This window comes from Geotrypetes seraphini, chromosome 2 (genome assembly GCF_902459505.1).
Source record: "Geotrypetes seraphini chromosome 2, aGeoSer1.1, whole genome shotgun sequence".
Lineage (NCBI taxonomy): Eukaryota > Metazoa > Chordata > Amphibia > Gymnophiona > Dermophiidae > Geotrypetes > Geotrypetes seraphini.
This window is the reverse complement of record NC_047085.1, coordinates 336,518,906-336,545,398: the sequence shown is the minus strand read 5'-3', so window position 1 is coordinate 336,545,398 and position 26,493 is coordinate 336,518,906. Positions and strand designations below refer to the sequence as shown.

Below are 26,493 nucleotides of genomic sequence, written 5' to 3'. Positions count from 1 at the left end.
GGCAACCCCCAGGTCAAAAAGGTCAAGATAGCAGATACTTGTTACTGTCCTTTTGATGTTGTTTGGACAACATTCAGGTCAGATAAGCAGACTTGAGGAGACATATTACGTAGTATGTTGAGTTTCAGTTACCCCCTGGCCATAGGCCTAACAGTCCACCCCTGGATCCTCAAGTCTGCACCTCCCACTAAGAAATCATCCGCATAAAGGGAGAGAGTGTCCGTTTGTATACACAATAGGTAAACCCACAATTTAGAAATGTTAACATAAGGATAGTTAAACAAAAATATAGAGTAAGGAATGAAGAAACACCTTTTGTGCCGTAGCCCTCCCTCTAGTAAAAGCATCCCACCAAGGGTGTGCAGTGGTAGCTTCAATGTGATCTGACACAGAATGCAAGTTAGTACTGCAAAATTCAGTATCTATAGGATTGCTATATTTTGCATGGCTTTCTTTATAGATGGCAATCGGCAAAAGAAAAATTAATATTCACATTTGATACTGAAAAGGGAGCTTGTATAGCATTAATCACAAGTTTAACAGTAGTGCTAGCAACACAAACATTTTTATGTGATATTTCTTGTATAAAGGTATAACCTTGCGGTGGAATGGTCCATTGGCACAAATTGTAGATATGTTGTAAAGAACATGGTTCATAGATGACACGTTTGTTTTATTTTGTTCATCTATTAGTTGCCCATGATAAGTGGGAAACCCTAATTGGGGTCCCAATGTTAAAGGCATCACCGTAAAAGGACACATTGTTTCATTTCAAAATTACACCATTTTCTATCTAAGGGTACAGAATGTGATGTGATTTTAAATCAATGAGATAAAGTTAATTCTTTGTGGTAAAAAAACAAAACACAGTTATCATTGACGACATGTAACATTAACTGACCATATCGTAGTGTTATTTCATGATTATGTACAGTATTTGGCACCCATTCACCTTCCCATCTAAATACATCTGCTACTCTGGAGCCAAAATATGCTTGTTTGCCAGCCAGTATTTCAGAAACAATAGTATTTACTATACCTCAGGTTCTACATTTAGGTAAAATGAAAAAAATTAATTTTCCATTCATAAATTATTTCCTTATATTCTAAACCTGGTATTCTTGCATTCCCTAATATTTCTTGCTAATTAGGCATTTTACTTGAAAGTATCACGTATAGGGAATCATGGAAATTAATAATCTTATTAATATTATATTTGTGCTCTTACTCATGGCTTACATACATTTAGGGTAGCTTCATATTCACCATCTATCACTGCAGTTATCTGGTATCCCGTTTTTCTTAGCAGCTTTGGTTAGGGTCTGGCTATACTCCAGTTTCAATAGGCTTGCTATGCCACTCACATGCCTTCACTCATGTAAGAGTCAAGTGCACCACCCCCAGAGACCAGCCCTAATGGGAAGCGGCAGGATATAGGCTCACTTCTATTCCCAAGTCGGTGCCACATAATAGCGTCATGGCACGGCACTGTATGTCTGGTTGCGTGTCATCATCTTCTCGATCTGGTGAAATTTTCTCTTAACCCAGCATGTTAGCCAAATCATAAGAAATAAGAGAGCAGAGCTGACCAATTCTATCACAAAGGGATGAAAGTCTATATGGAATAACATTTCCCAGTACGTGATTTTCCAAGGAAAATATTTCATCATGACTGTTTAGCTTCAATGCTTTAGTTACAATAAACACACCTAGTGGTAAAAGAGAAGAAAAAAAAAGAAAAAGAAGAAAAACCACTTTATGTACAGAATGTGATAACATGTGACACAATACTGGTGTGTAAGGTAGTATTTGTTTGAGATAAGAGAAACAACACTAATGCACTTAAAGGTATTCTGTAGGACATTCAGAAAATACACCTTTTTATGTTCTGGATATAATTATTATGTCACTTAAGAGAGACCATAAACATGTATTGATGGTAATACCAAAATAACTTATGTCAGAGATGTGCACTGCACTGTTTATACCTGATAAGTTAAATAAAGAGAGACCATTTTTTATTTTATTTAGCAAATATCAAATACCAATGAGCACCATTTTACCAGGTATAAAGTTTTCTAATTTTTTTCTCTTCAGATATCCTCTTATAATATAACCCCTAACTAAATTATAATTGGGCTGTATGAGCCACAGCATAAAATCATTGTGAGCATGGTTTTCATAAGAAACTTTCTTGTATGGGGGGAATCTTTTTTTGGAAAGGGATATGGTACCATTAGGACTAATAGAAGGGGTGGAAAAACTCTGGAAAAGGCCAATGTGCGATGTTTATTGGGGTACCCCATAAGCTAAAATAGACAACACATAACAGAAACAGACAAAAACAGAGCTCCGGCATGCTTTCTTCCATCGGCAATGATTCAGGGTTGAATTTAATCTGTAAATAAGCACACTATTAATCAAAAGAGTCATAAACAAATTTGGTATCCATTGGATCCCCACTATCAGGTCACAGTGCTGGAAGTATTTTAAATATGGCACAGTGAAATTGGTTCTAATGACCATGTCTGGATGCTAAGCTTCTAAAAGAAAGAGAAATAGAAACTTAAGTTAATTGCTCTATAGTTTTACTGGTCTCCTTTCTATCTTCTTCCATTTCCAAGCTCTGTCACACAATCATAAGAGAATGCAAGCAAGAACGTTTTAATCTATAAAACATACAAGAGAGGTTTACGTGAAGGTACAGTGGTTCACAATGTTAGTGTTTGAGGTAAAAGACATTTTTGCAAAATCACTTGGAGTGCTACTTCCTTATACTATCTAACAAAACTTTATACATTATATTTTTATGGTAGTCTGGTAGATGTATATTGCCTCCCTTGCCAAGTGAATGCAAATTGTTCTGGACATTGCTCCACTATAGGAATAGTAAAAATCATTGGTTCATGTTTACAATTTTAGTGGAAATCGGTACTACTATTGGTTTGGATAATTTCCCCACCACTACTGATCTCATAGGAATGTCTGGCAATTTACCAAAACTATAGATTCCATCGGAAAGCTGTAATGTTAACTCTTTTAGGATATCTAGCCCTATTATATTTTATAATTTTCCCCCCAATCCTGACATTTATATTCCTCCACCCCAGTGTCCACTACAGCTTGTACCTTTTGCTTCCCAGATTTCCACTAAATATTTATCTCTACATGCGGATGCTGTTCTAATTTGGTCCAGGCAAACACTGAGGCTCGGCATTCACATTATTGATCCTCCCAACACTTCCACCCTTTTAAATCAGGATAAAGAATGGAAGCAGTTTCCTCAGGAGGAGCCGTTGGCACCAAAATATCCTCCCTCTCTCCTTTGTTCACTTGTGCTTGAGAGACAGATTTCTTCCCCAGTCCTCTACTTTTGTACATTTCCCATAACGTCCCTGTATTTTTCCCATCTATTTCTTCCCCCTTTACACCATCTTTTATTAATGCCAAAAACATATTCCTCCGAGACACCCGATTAGCCCTGTTTGAATTGGATTGTCCTTTTCTCTTTTTATCAAAAGTATTTTGAGGTCCCCAGTCCCCCCGATCTCCTAACTGTCGGACCGCTTCTAAGGCTTCCAAAATAGTCCTGTCTATTTGATTGATCAACAAAGTTATCATTACCTGTTTGTATGCCAGTGCAGCATATTTAATAATTTTATTTCTCATGGACACAGTAAAAGGTAATGACATATATGTGTCAGCGTGATCTATTACTAAGGCTACCTTCATAGCCTCCTCCTTAATTCTCATTTGAGCATCTTTTAATGTATACCAAATTTTATCATTTGAGGGCCAATCAGTTTCAAGTGGATATCGCCTCGTGACACCCCTACTAATTATCTCTAATAAAGACCATTGGGCATTTTTTGCAGGATAAGGATCCTCCCATAATGCATTTTGTACTGCTACTTCTTGACTAATTTGAACAAATTTAGGGGCATCTGTGGCATCCAACATAATCTCTGCTGCGCCCAGCTCCTGCACCCAAATTACCAATTGTATTAGTGGTTCCTCAGGCTGCTGTGTAAAGCGTGCCATCGTATCCATGACTTCCTGTGGAGTAACATCCTCCATAACATTATTTCTAGTCAGATTTTCTCCTGTCTGCAGTTTTCCCTGTAATCTTTGTCTCCTCACAGGCTTGGCTTCTAAACTTTCTGCCTGTTCTCCTTCAACACATATATCCTCCTTACTGTTATTAGAATTTGAATCCCAAATATTCCCATCCCGTTTGTTTGGATTCCAATCATCCGGCAGATGATAAATTAAGATTTTAACTTTTCTGTAACTCACTTTCTGCCTCCGTTTCTTGTATTTATATTGTGCACATCGTACAGCTGCCTTTTCTGTTACATTTTGATAGGTGTCTACCTTATCCATTAACAACTTATTCTGACATTGTAGCATTTTAATGGCATGCTGTTGATTACACCTTTTCTTTTCCAGCTCTCCTAATTTCAATTGTAATTCATGTTTAGCCTCATGCAATTTCCTCCAGTCTGACAAAATCATCCTTCCTTGTCTAGAAATTCCTTCTTGCTCTTCTCCTTTTGAGATTTTCACTTTTTGTAAGGAGGCACATAATTCATGTGGATCCCCACTTCCAAAAGTACAGGATTCACATAATCCTGCTTCCACAGACTACTCAGTGGCCATTAATTTACCTATACTGTCATTCCAATTCGGAATGGAGGGATTGGGAGCCTGCTCCTCAACCCCTTGTTTTCTGGGTAGCTTTTCTGACCACATTGATCACCCCACTTCTGGTACCAATATGTTCCGCCACTTATTTCTGTCAAATGGGATGATCAGTGACACTCAGAAAAACACACAGATAATATAAGGCATAAACAATAACCCTTTATTATATATATATAAATATGAATAAAAAACATCACTGTAATCCCAGACAACGACCTCCTTTACATTTGGGAATCCCTGCAATTGATAGGTAGGTGGACACGGGAGACTATCCCTTTAGACGTCTTGGATTCTAATGTTAGGGGCAGAATTCCGTTCTTATATAGGATGAAAACTGCTGAGTAAAAACAGCTGGTCCTGCTATTACGATTCAGGCACCCCCGGTCCTGGTCTTTTGTTCCTTGTTTTGACAACACCTAGGTCAAGGAGGTGTTGCAGAGACCGGTTTCCCTTCTGGCATTACTGTCCTTTTGATGTTATCAAGGAGGTGTTGCAGAGACTGGTTTCCCATCTGTCTTTACTGATGTTGTCTTGGCAACACCCAGGTTAGATAAGCAGATACTTGTTGCGGAAACCTTTGATGTTGTTTGGTTTTACTGTCCTTTTGATGCTGTTTGGGCAACCCCCAGGTCAAAAAGGTCAAGATAGCAGATACTTGTTACTGTCCTTTTGATGTTGTTTGGACAACATTCAGGTCAGATAAGCAGACTTGAGGAGACATATTACGTAGTATGTTGAGTTTCAGTTACCCCCTGGCCATAGGCCTAACAAACCCTTCCCCCCAAAGCTGGACACCCCCACGCACCCCCCTCCCCCCCCCGACATTGGGGTATTTCTTTTGTGATCTGCAGGAGGGATGCCACAGGATCTGTGAGGGGCCTAAGAGGCCCTGATTGGCCTAGGCACCTAAGTCCCCTCGTAGGGGCCATTTGTAGTGGCGGGTCAGCACTCAAGCACTGACAGGAAAGTAAGGTGACGACAGCTGAGACCATGCCACCAAATAGCGGCCCTGATTCCACATAAATGGAGAGGCATTCCCTTTGGGGAATCGCCCAGGAAGCTCATTTTAATAATCTTGACCTCATTAAACTACATTAGAATACAGTTTTAATATTAATGACCTCATTGTACTACATTTGCATAGTACAATCGGAGGCTGCCAGAATGTATGGAAAAGACTACGGTGAGCTGTTTTGATAATAGGGTGGTAAAATACATGTATTTAATGGTTTAGTACCATCGTTAAATGCATAAGTTGAGAATCTTCTTTTAATGGACTCTGTACTGCTAGCAAATTGAGGCCTAGAAGCAATAAACTCTCCAATCGTCTAACGATCATCGCTAAATCAGTTCAACTAGTTTAGCAAATTAGGTTGTCGCTAAACCAGTTCAACTGGTGCGACGAACTAATTTGCTGACCCAATGTACAGAATGGCTTACCGTGTGCTTTCTGTGTGTTCCTAATCTCTCCGACTCTGCCATGCAAACAACCTCATTAGTATTAAAATAGGATAATTAATTTTAAAACGAGCCAAAACATTGTTAGGGCATTCCTTAAATCTACTGATGGCTGCTAAGGACTCGAGATTACCAACATGTTGGTAATTATGTTACCAAAAGGTCTGCCATATTATTTCTTTAGTTTTATTTGATGGGCACAGATGTTGTACGTGTGCTACACACGCACAATATCTGTGCCCATAAAAAAAATGTTTTGCTGGCCCCCCAAAATGCCCCCACATTACTGACCCTCCCCTCATGAACATTGTGATCACCCAGACACCCTCACCACCTCCCGTTGGGATCACAGCCCCCCGACCCACACACCCCACCCCGTACTTTATTTGGATGAAAAGAGCAGGAGGGATGCCCAGTCCCTTCTGCATGAGGCGTGCCTCTCCAAAATGGCAGGCCTTCTCCTTCCCGGTACATCCTGGTCCTGATTGGCTCAGATGCCTAAGGCCCCTCCCACATTTTCCCTTAATTTATAGTACATAAAATCTGTTAGCACTCATAGCTTATACACACAAATATAGAATCTATATGCTTGTATGATCATCTAAGCCCTAAATAATAATTTTTTAAAATGTGCATGCTAAACTGAACATGGGCAGTTCTCTTTTCCTCATCGTTCTGTATCTTTCTTTCAAACCACCAAAGAAATCAGCTGACACATGAGGCTGATTCTCAGTACTGAAGAGAGGAGGGTAAATGAAAATAGAGAGTTCCAGAAGAGGCAACAAAGAGATGTCTGTGTTGCTTGTGCTGTGGTTTGCATTCTTTTTATGTATGACATTTCCTTGTTTACTCATTATTCCAGTTCTCTGGGTATATAACCTTTCCTATCCATTGGTCTTCTGTGTAAATAAGTACCTTAAATGAATGACCTTAAAAGAGTGGCCTAATAGTTAGTGCAATTGCCTGAGAACCAGGGGAACCAGGTTTAGTTGTCACTATAGCTCCTTGTGTCTCTGAGCTAGTCACTTAACCCTTCACTGCTCTATATAAGTACCTGTATATAATATATAAATCACTTTGATTGTAACCACAGAAACATGGTATATCAAATCCCATCTCCTTTCCATAGTAGGAAGAAATGGGATTGGGCTGGTATTGCCAGGAGAGTACAAGCAATAGGGAGAGGGGAGAGGTAGAGTGAGGTATTGGCATAGGTAGTAGTAGTAGTAGTAGTAGTAGACTAGGTAGTAGTGAGGTATTGGCATAATAATCAGGCCAGAGCGGTGCAGAATGGAGCCCACACAGCCTAAGTCATGTCCACTAAACATCTGGCCAAGCAACACAGGACATCATAGTGAATGGAAGAAGATGAAGGGAGGGAAAGGCAAGGAGGCAAGGATTCCCAAAAGCATAATCCTTCTGTGTTTGTTAAAGAGGTACAGAACACAGAAAGGAAAGAGGAGGAGGAGGAGAAACGCCCAGAGGAGCTCACAAAGGAAAAGATAGCAGAGAGCAGACCAAGAAGATAGGCACAGAATTACACTAAATGTTTTACTTTACTCAAGGAAAAAAAAACCAATTATATTCAGGAACTGATACCAGTAGACTACATAAATAACCCTAGTAGCAAAGCAGCAGATCTGAGAAAGAATAACAGCCTCAGTCCTCCTGGGGCACTAAACACACTAAAAGGATCACACAAGGAAGTAGAGGCCCAGGGGGCTGTAAGAAACCAAGCCCCTCAGTTTTCGAGTTTGTCAGGTCAGTGCTACATTATTGGGGATGGGATGAAGCCATAAGGGATTAAATAAGGTTAAAGTGAAAATACTGAACATTTCTGCTTTATGGCTTTTTGCTGTATTACATTATATGGTCCAATAAAAACGGCATGATATAAAAACGGATCATACAAGGGAAGAATGCATTAATGCATACCCATAGTTGCCTCCTTGCTCATGTCTGCTATTCCACTTTTCTATGTCTAAGAGCCTCTTTGGCCTCATCTTGTCTGTACTTTTTTTTTTTTTAGTCTCTCCCCTCAGATCTTCCTCCTTTTCTCTCCTAATCTGATCTCTCTAATTCCTCTGTCTTTCTTTTGCCTTTCTGGCATTTTCCTCCTCCCTTTCACCTTTCTCCACCTGCTCTATTCCATTTTTCCATTAATCCTCTTGCCCCATTTCCTGCATCTTGAAAACCACAATTCATCCTATTGGCTGGGCCATTAAAATATTGTAAACACATAAAAGTTAACACCTGGTTCAAATGGAAATGTTAAATTTATGGCTTCACTGCCACATTTAGGCACTCGCTCTTACACCACTATGGCTAGTGTAACTGTGGGAGCCAAATGTTTTTCATTTACATATACTAAGGTCAACACAAATATGCTAATATATTCCAGGATCAATCTTCCACACAAGCTAGTGCTGTAAAGTATAACACATTATTCTGGGTGCATGCTAAATACCAATATATACACCAGGCATTAGGGCAAGAGGAGAAGAGGAGCCGGTAAAGATGTGGATACAGATTTTAAATAGGATATGGAAAGAGGAATTTAGACATCCAGGTCAACATGTAGAAAGTTCCCATTATATTTTGCATGGGCAGCTAGCTGTCTGGTCAAAGAATGGTGAAAACTGGAGTACCTCAGCGGTCAGCCCTTTCTACTGCTTTGTTCAACTTATATATTATTCTCCTGTGTAAGTTGCTACAGATCTTGGGTGTTTCTTATAGGCTGTATGCAGATGATATCCAATTGTTTTTTTCCAATTGGGGAATCACTGATACAGTCTATTGGGAAATTAGAATTGGTGATTTCTGAGATTTAAAAAAGTGGATGGATGGCAAGTTAATGCTAAGTATTTCAAAGACAAAGGTGATGTTTCTGTTAAGAAATGCAGTAACGAATATTTCATACTCAGTTCAAGTCTTGGGAACAACTATCTATTTTTCTCCTGAGGTACGATATTTAGGTGTGATTTTAGATTCACGACTATCCTTTCAGTCTCACATTAGTGCAATGGTAAAGAAAACTTATTTTAAATTGAGATTACTGAGTAATCTCAGATCATATTTATCTGGAGCCAATTTTAAATATGCTCTCCAAACACCTGCCTTGTCTAGTTTGGATTATTGTAATCTTGTATTACTTGGGGGTCTCAGCGACCGCAATTCACACTTTACAAGTAACTCAAAATTCAATAATTCGAGTTCTGTTTGGGATTGCTAAATACGACCATGTATCTGCATCTAGTTAAAAATAGAATACAGGATACAGTATAAATTGTTATTGTTGACGTCTGTGTGCACATCGGATGGCACCGAAAAATCTGATTAAATCTCATTTCCTTCTATGCTCCATCCTGAATCCTACGCTCAGTCGATGGAGGGAAATTGAATGACTCTACTCTAAAAGCAAATGAGACAGCATATAAGTAGAATAGGTTCATTTTCTTGTATTGGCCCTGATACTTGGAACAATATCCCGCTATACATTAGGCAACAGGGAGATTTGACTACTTTTAAGAAACTTCTGAAATGATGTGTTTATGGGGAGGTTTCTGTAACTGTCTGCTATTTACGAATGTTTGTAATGATTAATATGTATGTATTTCTGTAACCCACTTTGATAAAGGTGGGCTATAAATGAATAAACTACATGTAATTCTAAGAAAAACTACATGTAATTCTAAGAAAGTCATCTGTTATTATGTGCCCATGTGGTTTAATCTACACAGGACGCACTGAGAGATCAATAAAAATGTGTCTGAACATAAATCTCAAATCTCTAAAGGAGTATTGTCTGCCCCATTGGTTCAACATACCGGGACAAACCAAAGATCCATCAAGCCCAGCATCCTGTTTCTAACAGTGGCCAACCCAGGTCCCAAGTACCTAGTTAGATTCCAAGTAGTAAAACACATGTCCTTCCTTGTTACATGTTTCTGGGAAACTGCTGTTTGCACATTTTCCAGGGCCCCATGCATGATTCTGCTGGCTACATGGCCTTGGTCCTTGATGTATGGCTACCATATGGCTCCAGAAAAAGGAGGATGGACCGCAACATCCAGCTTCTACCTCCATTGCTTTCAATGGAAGCAAAACCCAAATGTCCCGATCCCTCCTCTTTCCTCTGAAGCTACATGGTAACCCTACCATGATGGCTACTACTCTTCCTCTTTGGCCTGGGGGAGCAGGCATGTTAGGAAGATGTAAACATATGGATGGATCTTGCAAAGCATCAGGAATAGTCTAGAGCAGGGGTGTCCAACCTTTTGGCTTCCCTGGGCCACAGTGGCCAAAAAAAATTTTCTGGGGCCGCACAAACGTGCAAACGCTGCTGAAAGACAAAGGAGGGAGCTAGAAAGACAGTAAACACCCAGGGGCAGCAGAGGAAAACACTGCATCGCCCTTGACTGGGGCAACACAAAATACTTCATGGGGCTGCATTCGGCCCTTGGGCCGCAGGTTGGATACCCCTGGTCTAGAGTATGGCAACTAAGTATGCTGAGTATCTGCTTGAGCCCAAGTTGTGCTCCAGAACGGGTTCTATAGCTGCAATGTTCAGCAACCTTTGGAATATGACCTCCACTTGGGCCACCTTGTCTATCTTCCCTACTGGGTAGTCCAGAAAGAGCTCCGATAGGAGCTGATAAAACTCAAGTTTGTAGCCATCCCGAAGAAAATACAAGACCCAGCAGTCAGAGGTGATGGCTAACCATTCTGTCATGAAGGCCGAGAGTCGCCCTCCGAGCTACAGAAGAGCAGCCATGGGCCTGGCATCAGAACTGTTTCTTATGGGTTAAAGCTGAGTGGCTCCCCGTCGGCTGTTTGGCTGACTGATAGGAATAGTGCCCTACGAAGCCTCCATAGTACTGATGGGAATATCTGGAGGGATAAAAGTGAGCTTGAGGGGCGACCATTGTGAAGTGAGACGTTTAAGTTTAGCAATGATATATTCCAAATTGTATGTGATCGTGTCCTCTATAGTCGGACCAAAATACACTCCCAAGTACTTAATCTTATTAGAAGCCCAGAGAAATCCGTACTTTTTAATGTCCTCACCGTATTCAGGACAGTTAAGTGGCATTATTTCAGTTTTGGTCAAATTTAGTTTATAACCCGATATATTGGAGTATTGATATATCAATTCAAGGATATGTGGTATGGAAGCGGGGGTTGCATATAAAAGAACATCGTCGGCGTAAGCCGATAATTTAACTTCAATGGACGACATTTGAAGACCAACAATGTTACTATTTATACGGATTGCCGTTAGCAAGGGTTCTAAGGCTATATTAAAAAGTAAGGGTGACAAGGGACATCCTTGGCGAGTGCCTCTTTTAGGATGGAAGGGGCAGAGAATAGATCGTTAATATATAGTCTCGTTTTGGGAGCTATATATAGAATTTTAATCATAGAAATAAGATATGTTGGGAAGCCATACCATTGTAGAACCTGGAAGTAACTCCATTCTATGCGGTCAAACGCTTTCTCAGCGTCTAGCCCCATAATCAGCAGGGGGGTTTGTAATGTTCTGGATTTGTGAATAACATTGGTCAACAATCTGGTGCTATCGCTAGAGAGGCAACCCAACATGAAACCCGTCTGATCAGGCAATATAATCTGTTGCATGCTGGGAAGCAGTCTGTGAGCAATAATTTTCGCAAAAATCTTAGCGTCAGTATTTATTAAAGAAAGAGGTCTGTAATTCGCTACATTCAGGGGAGACTTACCAGGTTTAGCCAATACAATAATTGTCACCTCAGTGAAGGAGCCAGAAATTATACCAGACTGTATAACATTGGAAAAGAAAGCATGAACATGGTGAAGCAACTGAGGAAGAAATGTTTGATAAAACTCGGCCGTAAGGCCATCTGGACCAGGAGCTTTATTCTTGGCCAATTATCGGATAGACAAAGAAATTTCATCCCTTTGCAATGGATGAGACAAGTCTTGTACATGTGAGGAAGAAATAGGTGAGTGAGGAAGAGATTTTAAGAATGCAGATGCGAAAGAGGAGCCATCTAGGTCTGAGGAGTAGAGAGAAGAGTAAAATTGTTGAAAGCGTGTAACGGTATCTGTTGATTTAGTCAATATGGAACCGTTAGTATCAGATAAGGCAGCTACATAAGTTTTAGAGGACTTGCCTTTCAGGTATTGGGCCAGTTAGTGACTGCACCTATTGTTTTCCATATAATATGAGGCGTTTTTTAGAAGTAGTGTGTGTGATGCTGATTTGCTTAGAAGAGCTTTGTATTCCACTCTAAGTACAAGTAGCTGTAACAAAGTAGAAAAATCAGCAGGGTTAGCTATATGGAAAGTCTCTAGCCTTTTAATCTTATGTTCCAACATCTCAATTAGTTTCAGGTTTTCTCGTTTCAAGTAAGCTGCTCTTGATATTATCTCACCTCTAATAAACGCCTTGAACGTGTCCCATAAGTTCAACAATTAGAAGAGGTGGAACTATTAAAGATAAAAAAAAGTCAGTAATTGCTGCAGAAATATATTCTACAAAATCAGGGTCTTGGAGAAGGGAATTATTGAATCTCCAATGACGTTATGGTAGAGGGTTTGATATGTTATGTAGGGACATCAATAAGGCTGCGTGGTCTGAGATGGCTATTTCTTTAATGGTAGTGGAGGAGAGATATGTAGATAGAGAGGCACTTATCAGAAAAAAATCAATACGGAAGTACGTGGAGTGTGGGGGAGAGTAGTAAGTGAAAGATTGGTCCGTAGGGTGAGTAAGTCTATTAAGTCAAAATGAGTGATAAGATTGTGTAATTTATACCAGGATCTGGATTTTTTGTATTGTGCATGGGATTGTCGATCACAAGTAGGATCTAAAATCAGATTGAAATCCCCTCCCAATATATAAGACGTGTTGGGCGACAAAGAGATCTGGTCAGCCAGTTCATCAAAAAAACTAGGTACATCTGCATTGGGAGCGTAAATATTGAAACAGGTGAGAGATTTTCCATTTACATCTAGGAGTATCTTAGCCCATCTGCCATTGAGGTCAGTACTGTGATTAAGTAGCTTAATATCTTGTCTATGCTTCACAATCACCATGACCCCATTCTTTTTTTCTATGGCAGGAGAGTATATAATTGGTAGAGCCCAAGTAAAGTTAAGTTTAGCTGAATCCCTATCAGATAAATGAGATTCTTGTAGAAGGGTTATATCAGGTTGAAGGCGAGAAACATAGTCCCAAATTTTTTGTTGTTTGAATGGGTTATTGAGTCTCTTAACGTTAAGGGAGCAAAAAATTAACATCATATTAGCAAAGATAAAGCAGCAATGGGGACATAGTAAGTAGTACGATATTTATTGTATGAAAGACAGTAAACAGTACAGTATCGGAGCAGTACAGAAGAATGCATCAAAGAGAATGAGGAAGAACATTGCAATAAGAGAACATCAGCATCAGCATCACAGCGACCCTGAGCATTGAAGATCTATGCATAGTACCATATATCCAGGGTCGAATATGTGAAGTAAAGCAAAGTGTACACATTTTGCAAGTATCGAGATCCACCAGCAATTGAATACACAAACCATTGCACAGTAATCACCCTCATATAGTCCAAAAACCAAATATAAAAGCAAATCTTGTTAGCGGACATATTATAGATTATATAATGTAAAGAAATAAAAGAGAAGAGGAATGAAGAATGGGAAAGGGATTTTGAAAAGATCTGATAGAGTGGTAAAGAGAATGAGCAACAGACAGAGGGTAAGGAAAATACAATGGGATAGAGAGGCCACAAAGACAGACAGCAGCCAGTTCAATGTCGACCAGACAAATATAAATCAAGTCATATAACATATCCATAACCATTGCCCACAAATAGGAGCACAAGGAAGAACTGTAGAGTGAAGTATACACAAAGATAACAACAGTGTACCCACTAACATAATACTTCTATAGCTCTTATCGCTAACATAGTGTATAAGAATATCGAAACAAACCACTGAAATGGCAGAGAAATGCAAGGCCGTAATAGGTCACAAGGCAGAGAGATATCAGCAGACGGCAGGAGGTGAGCTCAGGTCTTGTCTATGGAGCTCAGGACTTGAGCCTCCAAATAATCTGCCAGTTCATGAGGATGAGTAAAATTCTTCGTAGTGTTGTTAAACGTGACCCGGAGAGTAGCAGAATAGAACATGCCATATTTCGCTCTGATGTGTTTGAGCTTAGGGCGGTATTCTTTTTTTTTTTTTTTTGAAGTTTAAGATTTTATTGAACAAAATGAAAACAGTACACAGGCAGCATGCCAACAGCAAAAGTACATCGCCCATATGATACAACAGAACCCCCCCCACCCCCCCCACCGAGTGATACAATATAGGCCTAAAACAAAGGAAGATGAAAAAGAAAATAAGAAAAATTTTTCAAAGTAAACCACGCCAGGAGCTATAACGAGACCACTGACGATGAAACGTTCCACAGGAATCATTATTTAAAGCAGTCAATTTGGACATCAAGTAAATTTGGTCTATCTTATGTAACAGTTCAGTACGAGAAGGCAAAGAGTCACGCTTCCAATATGTAGCCACTAAAATTCTGGCTGCCGTAGCAACCAGGGCCACAAAATGATTCTGATCCACATCCAAACTCCCCAAAGGATAGTTAAGTAAAAATATTTCCATACGCAATAGAATGGGTAAGTGTAACACATCAATCAGCAGTCGTTGAACCATCTTCCAAAAAGGTACAATCTTAACACAATCCCACCATACATGCCCAAAGGAGCCCAGACACCCACAGTTACGCCAGCAGTGCCCATCCCCACAGTGATAGAAACGGTGCACCTTTTCTGGCGTAAGGTACCACTGAAATAGCATCTTATACCCCTGCTCCACTAACGGAGATGCTAAGGAGACTCTCAGCAGTGTACCATAAAGACAGTCCCATTGTCGATAATCCAAGGTCCTCCCCAGCAAGAGTTCCCAACGATGTTCATATGTGTGGGCCTGTGGCCTAGTGTATAAAAGAGCTCTATAGAGACGTGAAATAAGGCCCACCCCAGATCCCATCCTAAAAACTTGTAGAAAAGCAGAGTCTGCCCCTTCCCACTCAGGGATCACCCTCTTCACCATAAAATCTCGAAGTTGGACATAGGCGAAAAAATCAGTCGAGGGGAGGTCATATATAGATTGCAAGGCAGCAAAGGGTACCAATTGACCACCCACTACCAGCTGACCTAGGACCCTAAGACCCTCCATTTCCCAACGCCGAAAAATCCCAGTATCTTTAGCAGGCAGAAAATCAGGGGCAAATCTAATGGGAGTAGCATAAAAATAGCGCTGACGTGGGAACCAAGCTCGTCGAACCCGGCTCCACGCATGCAAAGTACATTTCATCCCATAAGATGTCCCAATCTGCAGATCCCGAAGGATATCAAAAGACAGCCAGGGCACTGCTGCCAAAGGGTAGGTAGGTTGTAAGGCCTGTTCTAGAAAGACCCAGCGCTGTGAGGGATATGCCCAATGGAACAGTCCTTGCAGTTGGGATGCATAGTAATATGTAGAAAAATCAGGAACACCCATTCCCCCGTGTAACCTGTCCCAGTACATACGTTCCCTCCGCACCCTAGGGGGTTTACGTGTCCAGATATAAGCAAAGGCCCGCCGTTGTAGCCTAAGCAAGAACCGTTTAGGAATTGAGAGAGGCAGGCAGGAGAACAGATACAAAAAACGAGGCAGCACATTCATACGCAAAGCACTAATCCTACCCATCCAAGACAATCTCAATCCCTCCCATCGATCCAGATCAGCAAATACAGTTCGTAGCAACGGAGGGTAATTCAATTCAAAAAGGTCAGAAAGTCTTCGAGATATACGCACACCAAGGTATTTAATGGATTTAGCCGCCCATCGAAACGAAAACATAGCACGTAAGTCCGTTACCAACAAGTCCGGAAGGGAAACGTTAAGCAATTCAGATTTTTCAATATTAATTTTAAAGCCAGCCACCACACCAAACATAGTCAAAACACGAAGCACCGCCTTCAAAGAATGATGTGGGTGGGTCAAGGTAAACAAAATATCATCAGCATACAATAAAATCTTATGCTCTTCACCACCCACCACAATTCCCTGAATATCAGCATTCGCACGTATAGTAGCTGCTAAAGGTTCCATAACCAACGCGAAGATCAGTGGTGACAAAGGGCACCCTTGCCTAGTTCCTCTACGAATCATAAAATTAGCAGTATATCTTCCATTAACTCTTAAACAAGCCTCCAGGGCAGCATATAATAAAGTCACCCAATGTAGAAAAGCACCCGAAATGCCCATCTTCTTCAAAGCTGCTAACATAAACGGCCAATAAACCCTATCAAAGGCTTTTTCAGCGTCAACTGATAACAGGACAGCTGGAACAGAATCTTGATGGGCCACTCCAATAAGATCTAACACTCTTCGGATATTATCACCCGGTTGCCTCCCTGAGATAAAGCCACATTGATCTCCATGAACTAGGTAAGGCAGAAAACGTTGCAACCGGACTGCCAAAATACGGGTAAACAGCTTATAATCAACTCCTAACAATGAGATAGGGCGGTAAGACCCACAAAGGAGGGGATCTCTCCCAGGTTTAAGAAGAAGAGAGACCGCTGCCTGACGAAACGAATACGGCAAACAATCCCCCTCCAAAAAAGAATTAAACAATCTAGTCAGAGGGTTGACTATATGGGCCTCCATTTTCTTATAAAACAGGGGCGAAAAGCCATCTACACCCGGTGCCTTGGATGCGGCCAGATGACGTATAGCTGCCACCACCTCAGCGGGTTGAATAGGGGAAGAGAGCCACTCCGCATCAACTTCCGCCAAACAAGGCAAGGTGACGTTAGATAGAAAAGCATCTATCTCCCCCTCCGTGGCTTCAATTTCCGGAGTGTACAGAGTCCGGTAGAAGGTTAAGAAAGCCTGATGGATGTCCCCATCATCTGCACAAAGCTGACCCGAATCATTACGAATCCGAGTTATGGAATGTTGTGCTTGAGTTTGCTTGATCTGTGCAGCTAACAAGCGACCTGCCCTACCACCCCATTCAAAAAACCGTTGTTTCCGCCTCTGCAGGGCCCAAGCCATGCCCTCTAAATCAAGTTCTTGTAAATCCCTCCGGCACTCCGTCAGCGCTACCCCCCCAGCCACCGACGGGGCTCTCTTGTGAGCATTCTCTAGGCGTCGAAGGCGGGACACTAGTTCTAATCTGCGAGCCACTCGACATTGATTTCTATACGACCCCCTCGAGATACAACAACCCCGAAGGGTAGCTTTAAAACTTTCCCATAGAATTGCAACATTAATGCCAGCTATGTCATTGAAAACAAAAAATTCCTTGACATCAGTCTCTAATAGAGTCAAGGTATTGGGATCTTTCAACAAAGAGTCATTCATACGCCACAAGCGACGGCCGCCTCTAACCTGTCCAACCTGTAACTCCAGAGTCAAGGGAGCATGATCTGACCACACCCGGGGCTCAATACTGGAGGCCAGGGCTCGAGGCAGAGCAATACGAGGCAGCATCCACATATCAATTCTAGTATAGGAATCATGTTTCGATGAATAAAATGTGTAATCTCGCGTGCCTGGATGTAAATAACGCCACACATCTATCAAATCATGCCTACGCAGGAAGCGCAGCAAAGCTCTTCTGTCGCTTCTAGCGTAGCGGATGGAAGAATTTGAATTATCCTCCTGAGGATAGCAAGTAAGGTTAAAATCTCCACCCACAAGGAGTGTACCTTCTACATGATCTAACAGCACACGTTCTAACAACGTAAAGAAGGCCCCCTGACCAGCGTTTGGGGCATAGACATTCAGCAAACTATACAAGGTGCCATCCAACTCAGCCTTGACCAATATGTAGCGGCCCTCAACATCCCGCACCACCTCTCTCAATACCACCTGGACACGTTTATGAATTAAGATGCCCACCCCCTGGGTCTTTTTCCGGACCTTATTAGAAGAAAGGAAAACGTGTGGGTAGCTATGGTGTGTAAGCAATTTCTCATAGTGAGATTGAAAATGGGTCTCCTGAATAAATCCAACCGCACTATTCAGGCGGCTCATTTCTTTAAATAACAAGCGTCGTTTCTGTGGAGAATTCAGACCATGTACATTATAAGATAGCAATGTAAGTTTATCCATTTGTACCAGAGAAGAAAAAGCACTTCATTACCAAATCAACAATTTGTTCCAAAACAGCCAAATCAACCAACCCCTGCAATCGTAACCTTAAGAGAAACATTATACAAACACACTTCCATACAATCATACAAGAAAGCACTCGGTCACTACTTTTCCCAGCACCAACACCCCCCCCTCCCCCCAACCCCCCAACAATACCCCACATGGTCCAGCCACCAAAGCACCTGGAAACCACGGTACAGGAAGTGTAGAGAAACAGTTCACAAAGGGACCCCCAGAACAAGCCCTATAAACAATCTTCGCGACAGAAGCCGCTCAGCAAAGAGAAGAAAAAACAGACACAGCACAAAAGTTCAAAAGCACATTGCGCAAAGACAAATGTTCAAGTGGATGAGGATGTGGCCGCTTCCAAAGGGCGACGAGCTGCAGCCGACCTAGCCACTCTCTGCCATCCCAACCCTCTTCCTGATTTGGGCACAGGTGACCTCTGAGGAAGTGGAGCCATTTCTGAAGCTGCCATCAAACCTGCTTCCACCAGTCGAGCCTGAACATCCGCCACAGTTATTGCAGTGTAGGTCTTGCTTGCATGTGTAAAAGCCAGTCCGATAGGATAAATCCATCTATATCGAACACTGTGCTCCTGCAGTATACGGGTACAGTCTCTATACGTGCGACGGCGGGCCAGGGTTGCTGGAGCTATATCAGGATAGACATCAATGTCCGCTTCTTCCCATTTAACAGTTCCCCCAGAGCGCCGCACCGCCCTAAGCACATGTTCTTTATCCATATAGCGATGGAAACAGGCCACAACATCACGAGGACGGTTCACATCACGAGGGCCAGGGATGCGGTGAGCCCTATCCAGCAATGGTTTCCCCACCTCCACAGGTAAACCAGCGGATTCCAGTGCCTGTATGCATATATGATCAATCACCTCCATGCAGCGAGAGTCAGAAACAGTGTCAGGCACACCCCGAAAGCGAAGGTTGCACCGTCTGGAGCGATTCTCTAGATCTTCCATCTTTAGGGTGCTCGCATCAGCCTTTTCCTCTAGCGCTGCAATTCTGCCTCTCAAGTGTGTTAATTCGGAGCCATGTGCCTCCACAGCAGTCTCCGTCTCTCCCACTCGATTCCCGATTTCACCCACCTCACGTTTTAGCTCAGCAACAACAGCGTGGATATCAGCTCGAACTGCAGAGATTTCAGATTTTAATTCCTGGAACCAGCCACGCATCTCCAGCTGTAAAGTTGGCAACGTTGCATCGACATGTGAGCCCTCCGCAGCCGCGGTCGGATCGGGCGCCATTTTTGAGCTAGGCTTAGGAGGCCCATTCGGGATCGGTGAAGAAAATGCTTTTATGTCGGTTTGTTTTTTTCGCGTCGTCATCGAGACTCAGCAAAGCAGCTATACAATCGAATTGAAGGTAATAAACAGTGCAGGCACGCGAAATTGCGCGAAGATAGCCAGAATCAGCACGGGGGTCCGCGGAGCTATCTCTCTAGGCTGCCATCAGCCACGATGACGTCACTTCCTCCCGCTTAGGGCGGTATTCTAAAAGTAGTTTCCGTCTTTGGCAGTCTGTTTGGAGAGGTCAGGAACAATTAAGATGTTGTTTCCTTCGAATTTCAGAGGATGTTGTAATTTCGCTTGACGCATAATCTCCATCACCTGGGTATATCGCAGCAGACGAGCGACTATGGGTCTCGGATGTTTTGCGGTGACATCCATTTGGTGTGTGGGCACCCGATGAGCTCGGTCTATTTCCATATCATATTTGAACTCAATGTTGAGAAGTTTCGGCAATATCAGTTGTAAGAAAGCAATGGTGTCTTTGCCCTCCCGTGCTTCCGGTATGCCTAAGATACGCAGGTTATTATGACAAGATCGGTTCTGAGCGTCTTCAAGCTCTTGTTCCAATATGGCAACCTTTTTGAATTGGCGTTGTAGTGTTTTTATATTCGCCTCAATCGTTTCAATTTTTTGCTCAGCCATATCAAGTCTAGAACGGCACACTGCCATTTCAACGATGAGAGAAGCAAGTTCTGCCTTAATATCTTCGGTGTTCTGATTGGTATTAGCCATGAGGTCGCGCATGGTGCGAAGTTCCACCATAACAGTTTGTATAGAATCACCGTCATCCTTAGATGGAGGATTTTTTTGCAGTGAGATCGGTTCAACGCTCTTCCGTTTTCCAGCTTTCGATGCAGTCATTGTTAGTTTCAAGTTTATTATGAAATTTGATTAATCGCCTATTCCAAATTCTAGGCAATATACAATAGATAAAAATGCAAAATTAGGGGAAACAAACATCACTAACATGGACTTAGTCAAATAGGCACATTAAATCAATATATACAAACATCCCTAATAAAGTCTAATAAACATGTTAAATCAAGTTATACAAATAGAATCAAACAAAAGGAAAATAATAAAAGAATTACAATCTGGTATTAGAAGAATAACAATTAAGGTAAAAAACAAAAGGAGGGGAAAAACAAGTTATGAAAATACAAGAATAAAATTAGAGTCATAAGCAATTCATTTACTCACTGAATGCATCTTTAAAAAGAAAACTCTTAAGTTTGCTCTTAAATTTTTCCAAATTCTTTTCCTCTCTTATATAAAGTGGAAGGGCATTCCAAGATTGTGGAGCTGTTACCGAAAAACTAGTATGACGCCTTGTATTAATAATTTTCAATGAGGGAATGACTAATAAGTGTTGGTCATTTGACCTTAATAGCCTAGACGCAGTATAGGGAATTAAAACTCTAAAAATAAAAGCTGGGGTTTTAAATGTTAATGACTTAAAGGTAAGCAGGCATAATTTATACAGTATACGATGGGCGACTGGAAGCCAATGCGCTTTTTCAGTAAGGGCGTCAAATGATCAAATTTTTTTGCTTTACTAATAAGTTTGATAGAGGCCTTCTGGATAATTTGAAGTCGTCTAATTTCTTTTTGGGATTGTACAAGAAATATGGATTATTAGTAACTAGATCTCATTGCATAAAATGAAACCTGTTCTAAAAAAGCCTGAGTTAGTGATAATAACCCATTTTAAAGATAACCCTCATTCCCTCCTGAAGGTTTGCATGTATACAGAATAAACCTCTAAACAAGGCATTACAGTAATCGATTTTAGAGATTACTAAAGAATGAATTAAAATATTCAATGATTTCAAACATAAGAATTTGGCCACAGAACGAATTTGACGGAGACTATAGAAAGTTGTTTTAACCACATGACTTATATGATCATTATAAGATAGTTTACTATCAATTATAATCCCAAGAATCCGAATATTATGAATTAACTTCAAAGAGATGCCTTTGATAGTAATAGGAAAAGAAAGTTTATGACAATCTTTCCATGGAAAAAGCATAATATTTGTTTTATTGATGTTAAGGGCTAATCTATTAGTATCAAGCCATTGATGAATTTGATCAAGTTTTTCATTTATGGCTGATATTTCATGTGAGCTATTGGGATCAAGTGGATGTAAAAGTTGTATATCATCCGCATAAGCAAATACAGAAAATCCAATAGACTGACACACAGTCATAAGAGGCGCGAGAAAGATATTAAATAAAAGAGGAGAAAGAATAGATCCTTGCGGAATACCGTAGGGTACTGAAAAACTTTCCGAAGTTGTATTATTAAAGAAGACAGTAGAAGAATGGTTTTCTAAATATGATTTAAACCAGAGCAGGACCTGATCTGTAACGCCGATAGATTGAAGTCTATCTATTAAAAGGGTGTGGTCAATAGTGTCGAAGTCGATTTGAAAGTGTAGTTTTGAAAATCACTCGTGAGCAGCGATACAGGAAGCTTTTTAGGTGTCCGGTCTGCAGAGCTCAGCCACTATACAGCCATTTACTGTGGTGCTCACTAGCGCCCCCCAGGTGCAATTTTCAAAGAAAAACAGCACAGGAAAAGCACAGGAACCCCCCAAACGTGGCAATTTTAGGATTTTAGGGGTGGAGGGACTAGGGATAACTCCCAAACTGTCCAAAACTCACTTTAAAGACCCCCCAAAATCACTGTGATAGGCTGTCAGCCCTGTACTCATTGTGTCAGGCTGTTCTGAGAGCTGCAGTAAGGGAAGCTGAAACAGCTTACTGGGAGATCCTCTACCTCAACAAGCCTTGGAAACTGGACTGCTGGTCTTCTGACTGCCCCTCTGGCCCATGTCCAATGGCCAGGGACCTCTGCCACCCACTGAACATACTGCACATGAGACTTGGTAGAGTAAGATAATTGGCTCTGATCTTGGGCACACCTCCACAGAGTTAAGCAGCCTGTGCTCAAATCTGATGAACCTGGGGTGATCTAGCTCCCATAGGAATGGTCCCTGAGCCCTGATCTGAAGGTGCAGGCTTTCCAATAGATGCACTGCAAGGTAGTCAACCCCCTGGAAAAAGACTTTATCCAAAAAGACTGTGATCTCCTGCAGCCAGAGCTGTCCCCACTGAGAACCTCTGAAGCACGAATATGCGAAGCACGTAAAAATATGGAGTATAAGAAAAAATTAAACATGAGCAGAAAAGACTAGCTTCTACTGTCTCATTTGTTGAAAAGCAACTGGAAACCTGAAGGCAGTCCTGAGATAAAAGGGGAGAGTCTGAAAAATTATGTAAATGAGGCTTTCTACAAGCAGTCTGACGACATGGGATGCACAACCCACTTGTCCAGGAACAGAGTGGGATTGTACAAGAAATATGGATTATTAGTAACTAGATCTCATTGCATAAAATGAAACCTGTTCTAAAAAAGCCTGAGTTAGTGATAATAACCCATTTTAAAGATAACCCACATTCCCTCCTGAAGGTTTGCATGTATACAGAATAAAACTAGTTAACAAAATGCTTCATTCCATTGCATGCTTTGCTGGGTATTTTATGATCTACCATCTGTATAAACAAGAAATGCCTGAAGTTTAATACAGTATTATGAAATTTCAAGCTCCATTCCTTTTCAGACAAAATGATCTGAAAGCAAAGACCTACATTATACATAGTAATTCATCACAAGGAGAGGCAAAAAGGAAGCATGTCTATCTCATATGGCATCATAATCTCTACATCTGTGGCCAAGTAGTCATAATATTTTGTTAATCTTTTTTTTTTTTTTATCATACATGGGCATGACATTCAAAGTGATTTAAGTGGTCAGGATAGGCTTTAACACACAGCAAACAGACAAGTGAGGTACAAATAAAAGTCCAAGGGAACCAGTTCTTAATGCCCAATACATTTATTCAAAAAACAATGTTAATGTGCAATGGGAGATGTGACTTGACATGGGCCATGTTTTAGCATTGCTGCCTGCATCAGGGTCCTATCCTCTATATTGCTATACCTTCCAAAGTAAAAAAAAAGGACCTAAAGGTATTATAAAACACATGAAACCACTGGTTTAATGATATAGAACCAATGAGCATTCTTGACATGTCAATGCTGAGATCAAACCACAAAAGCAGAGGCTTTAAATCATGATTAGTGGGCTGGCAGCTGATATTCAGCAGCACTTAACCAGGCAATGCCACTGAAGAACAGTTACTTACCGTAACAGGTGTTATCCAGGGACAGCAGGCAGATATTCTCACACATGGGTGATGTCACAGATGAAGCCCCGGTACAGACCACTTCAAAAGTACCTCACCACTTTAAGACCTTAGAAAGTTTGCGATAGCTCGCACCGCATATGCGCGAGTGCCTTCCCGCCTGACACAGGGCACGCGTCTCCTCAGTTAAGATAATCCAGCTAAGAAGCCAACCAGGGAAGGTGGGTGGATTGTGAGAATATCTGCCTGCTGTCCCTGGATAACACCTGTTACGGTAAGTAACTGCGCTTTATCCCAGGACAAGCAGGCAGCATATTCTCACACATGGGTGACCTCCAAGCTAACCAGAATGGGATGGTGGGAGAGTTGGCCTTCAAGAAAATAGATATTATCATACAAACTGGCCGAAGTGCCCATCCCGTCTGGAGAAAAACTCCTAATGAATGTGTGAACTGAGGACCAGGAAGCAGCTGTATAGAATTCCAGAAAAGGAGTAGAGCTAAGGAATATTACAGAAGCTGCCATAGTTCAGACTTCATAGCTCGTGACCTGAGTCACCAGGTATAGGCCAGGTGAAGCAAAGCAGAACAAAATACAAGTAGCCAAAAAGTAGAAACCGTTCTTTTGAAAACAAAATGCCCCAACTGGTTAGAATCAAAAGAGATGAAGAGTTGGGGGGAAGACCTATAAGTGTTTGTCCTGGTAATATAAAAAGCCAAAGCACACTTATAGTCCAGAATGAAAAGAGCCATTCTTCTGACATGAGAATGAGGCTTAGGAAAAAAACTGGAAGATCAATCAATTGATTGAGAGGGAAGGTTGTCACCAGTTTCGGTAGAAACTGTGATTGTGTGCCTAGAATCACTGGGAAGGATGAAACTGCCACCAAGGATTGAAACTCACTGACCCTCCTGCAGAAGTGAGTAAGATAAGAAAAAAAAACAATTTTCCAAGTGAAAAAACTGGAGATGAGCTGTGGCCATTGGTTCAAATGAAGACTTCATTAACCTGGAAAGAACCCCAGCAAAGTGGAGGATTGAGAGGTGGTGTCGCCTAGAAATTTCAGTTCAAGAACCTCGAGACCAAGGGGGAAGCTGTAAGAAGCTTTCTCCGTACGAGCAGGAGAAAAGTTAGAATAGCAGCGAGACATACTCTAATAGAGGAAGTAGAAAATCCACACCATTCCAACTGACAAGGAAGTGGGATGGTGAGGAGAAAGAAGACACCAGGAAGAAAAACAAGCCCACTTTTGTTTATGATAACATTAGAGCATGGCTGGTTTCCTGGAGACATTGATAATCTTGTGGACAGGCTGAGAGAAATGTAATACATAAGAGTTCAGCCCCAAAGAAACCAAGCTGCGCAGTGGAATGAGTACAGGTTGGAATATAGAAAAAAATCCCTGCTACCGAGTAAGCAGAGTAGAGAAAAAATGGCAGAGGTATTTGCTCCCTTGTACGAAGTGAAGTAGAAGGGAGAAGCAATGCTATCTGAGCCATCCAGTAGTGATGAGAAGCAGGGTGGCTAACTGCTGTTGTAGTCTGAACAAAGACGTTAACATGAAATGAGAGGACGGAAATGCATAGAAAAAAAAACATGCTCGTCCAATCCAGAAGAGATGCCTGTTTCCCAGACAGCGCAATGAGTATAGGCTGAAATAAAAGTGGGCTGTTCATAATTGGTGCAAGTCGCCAACCAGTCCACCTGTGGAGCACCCCCCACTGGCCACATTAGAATGGAGAACTGCAGGGCTAGGAGTCCATTGATTAAGTTGAAAAATCATGCTGAGTATGTCTGAGGGAATTCTGCTCCCCTAGATAAACAGACAATCATCAAGATAATGAGGCAAGCAATTGCCCAAAGCCAGATTTTTTGAGCGTCGTGACATAACTGGAGAGACCCTGTAGCTCCATGTGTTTACGGAGTACAAGGGTAGTTGATTTAGCAAAGGAGGACTCAAGAAATGTGGAAAAAATATTAAGTATAACTAGATAAGACTTCTCAGAATACAAATTAGCAAAATATATATAACTAGCTTATAAAGTAAGTAAGGTGTTCACATACACTCAGAATTGTGAAATTTGATCAAGAGCGTTATGACTTATTTTGAAAAAGAGCTTGGAATGAACATACTATTTAAGTGCTCAACTACTTTTCAATGGCAAAAAAGAGAAGGAAGTTCCCACTTAGCTTTCAACTGTGTCAGCAGGTCCCGACATGGACCATGTTTTGAAATTCTTTCTCAAGGGACCCAAAGGGTTATGTAAACTGCTCAAAATGCCAAGGAAATAAGAGTAGTGTGATACGGGCAAAACTCCTTGTAATCATATAAATAGCGTAACTTTACTTCACTGCTTCATTCATAAGCTAGTTTTATATATTTTGCTTATTTGTATACTGAGAAGTCTTATCTAGTTATACAGTATTACTTTGACTTCTTTACCCTTTAAGTTACAACAACACACACCCTCTACTATATTCAGTGTGAAAAAATATTAAGAGCACAGTAAGGTAATATGAAAAAATGTGCTCCCTGAAGGAGTAAAGTCCCTGTTTTAGAAGGACAGCTAGTTGCGATTCCCAGGCATACTGTTCATCAAC

At 41.3% G+C, this 26,493-nt stretch overlaps 1 protein-coding gene across 9 annotated transcripts in view; it reads right to left on the bottom strand.

The window, feature by feature from the left end:
• Positions 1-26,493, bottom strand: part of SUGCT (succinyl-CoA:glutarate-CoA transferase) — a 965,969-nt gene that overhangs the window by 217,285 nt on the left and 722,191 nt on the right. The window lies entirely within an intron of this gene.